Source organism: Callithrix jacchus, chromosome X (assembly GCF_049354715.1).
Source record: "Callithrix jacchus isolate 240 chromosome X, calJac240_pri, whole genome shotgun sequence".
Taxonomy (NCBI): Eukaryota; Metazoa; Chordata; class Mammalia; order Primates; family Cebidae; genus Callithrix; species Callithrix jacchus.
Window position 1 is genome coordinate 68,913,079 of NC_133524.1, and position 2,435 is coordinate 68,915,513.

Sequence of the window (2,435 nt, forward strand, 5' to 3'; positions counted from 1 at the left end):
GCTGGGATTACAGGCTTGAGCTCCGCGCCCGGCCCCTCTACCAAAAATTTAAAAAGCCAGCCAGGCATGGTGGCATGTGCCTGTAGTCCTAGCTACTTGGGAGCCTGAGGCAGGAGTATTGCTTGAGCCTGGGAGTTCAAGGCTACCTTGAGCTACAATTGTACCACTGTACTCCAGCCTGGTGACAGAGTGAGACCCTGTCTCTTTTGTTTGTTTGTTTGTTTGTTTTGAGAGGGAGTTTCACTCTTGTTGCCCAGGCTGGAGTGCAGTGGCGATATTGCAATATCGGCTCACTGCAATCTCCGCCTCCTGAGTTCAAGCAATTCTCCTGCCTCAGCCTCCCGAGTAGCTGGGATTACAGGCATGTGCCAGCACGCCTGGCTAATTTTGTATTTTTAGTACAAACAGGGTTTCTCCATGTTGGTCAGGCTGGTCTTGAACTCCGAACCTCAGGTGATCTGCCCACCTTTGCCTCCCAAAGTGCTGGGATTACAGGCATGAGCCACTGTGCCCGGCTGAGGCCCTGTCTCTAAAAAATCAAATATTTAAAAAAAAGTCATCACACTAAATTTAGCTGTTTACCATCGCCCCTCCCTGCTAATTAACGGGGAAAAGGAAAGGGAACTACCAGGAATGAACTTGCTATGTGCTAGACATTGCTTTAGGTGCTTTCTCTGACACTGCCTTATTCCAACCACACAACTCACTTGTGAAGTGCGGGGTTATCTACATGGATGATTCAGAAAGGGGACAGGCCTTCACCAGACACAGCAAGTAAAGGTGGGTGTGAGAATTGATCCCATGGCTGTCTGATTCTCCTTTTTCTACTCATGACACTGTCTTCAGTTTTTTTTAAGTGAATAAGCTATGGTATATTCATGCAGTTAAAAACAAATGAACTAAAGCTATACATTTTAACATGGCTGCATCTAGAAAAGCCAACGATCACATTGCAGAAGAGGCGAGTTACAGAATGCCATCTATAGTTTTAGGCCACTTACGTAAACTCTAAAAACCACCAAATCAATACCACGTTGTTTTGGATAACACTGTTTGTTCTCAAAGTTTAAAACAGGGATGGGGGAGATACCACAAAATCAAAAAAGCAGTTGCTTCTGGGGCAAGAAGGCACATGAGGTTGGGGAGGAGGCCATAGAAACGTCTTGATTTTTTTTTTTTATTGTTCTTTAGGTTCTGGGGTACATGTGCAGATCATGCAAGATCATTGCATAGGTACATACATGGCAAGGTGGTTTGCTGCTGCCATCCCCCCGTCACCTATATCTGGCATTTCTCCCCATGTTATCCCTCCTCAACCTTCCCAACCCCCGCTGTCCCTCCCTTGGCCCCTCCCAACAGACCCCAATGTGTGATGCTCCCCATGTGTTCCCATTGTTCAACACCCACCTGTGAGGGAGAACATTTGGTTTTCTGTTCTTGTGTCAGTTTGCTGAGAATGATGGTTTCCAGATTCATCCACATCCCTACAAAGAACATGAATTCATCCTTTTTTATGGCTGTGTAGTATTCCGTGTGTATATGTGCCACATTTTCTTTGTCCAGTCTATCATTGCTGGGCATTTGGGTTGGTTCCAGGTGTTTGCTATTAACTGTGCTGCAATGAACATTCGTGTGCATGTGTCTTTATAATAGAATGATTTATAATCCTTTGGGTATATACCCAGTAATGGGATTGCTGGGTCAAACGGAATTTCTATTTTCTAGATCCTTGAGGAATCACCATACTGTCTTCCATAATGGTTGAACTAATTTACACTCCCACCAACAGTGTAAAAGTGTTCCTTTTTCTCCACATCCTCTTCAGCATCTGTTGTCTCCAGATTTTTTAATGATCACCATTCTAACTGGTGTGAGATGGTATCTCAATGTGGTTTTGATTTGCATTTCTCTGATGACCCAGTGATGATGAGCATTTTTTTCATATGTTTGTTGGCCTTTTAAGGAACCTCTTGATTTTAAGGAAAAGCTGTAAGGTGGCCTTGGTATAACACATCAGTCACTGTATGGTGGAGAGTGGTTAACAGTTCCTCTCCCCACGTGCCCTTAGCTCTCCCCTTTGCCCTCTTCTCCCCTCCCTGTCACCCTCTTATTATCACCGGGCAAGGCTGCCCCTAACATGTTTTTCCCAAACAGTTTCCTCTTTCTCTCTCTCTCTCCCCCGGTTGGAAAGCAGGGGTTGGCGGTGGCGGGGCGGTGGGGGGGGGGGTGGGGGTGGGGGGGGTGGGGAAGGGAGACAGAAGATACAGAGAGAGACAGAGGCAAGTGCTAGCTCATGGTCATGGGATCAGTTTTCAGCCAGACTGCTCCACCAAAGCTTCCAGGCTAGGGCCTGGAATTCAGTTTACAGCTACTCACATGATGCATACTTGCAAGGCATCAGGGCCCTTCCCCTCCTGTGGACAGATGTGACTCTC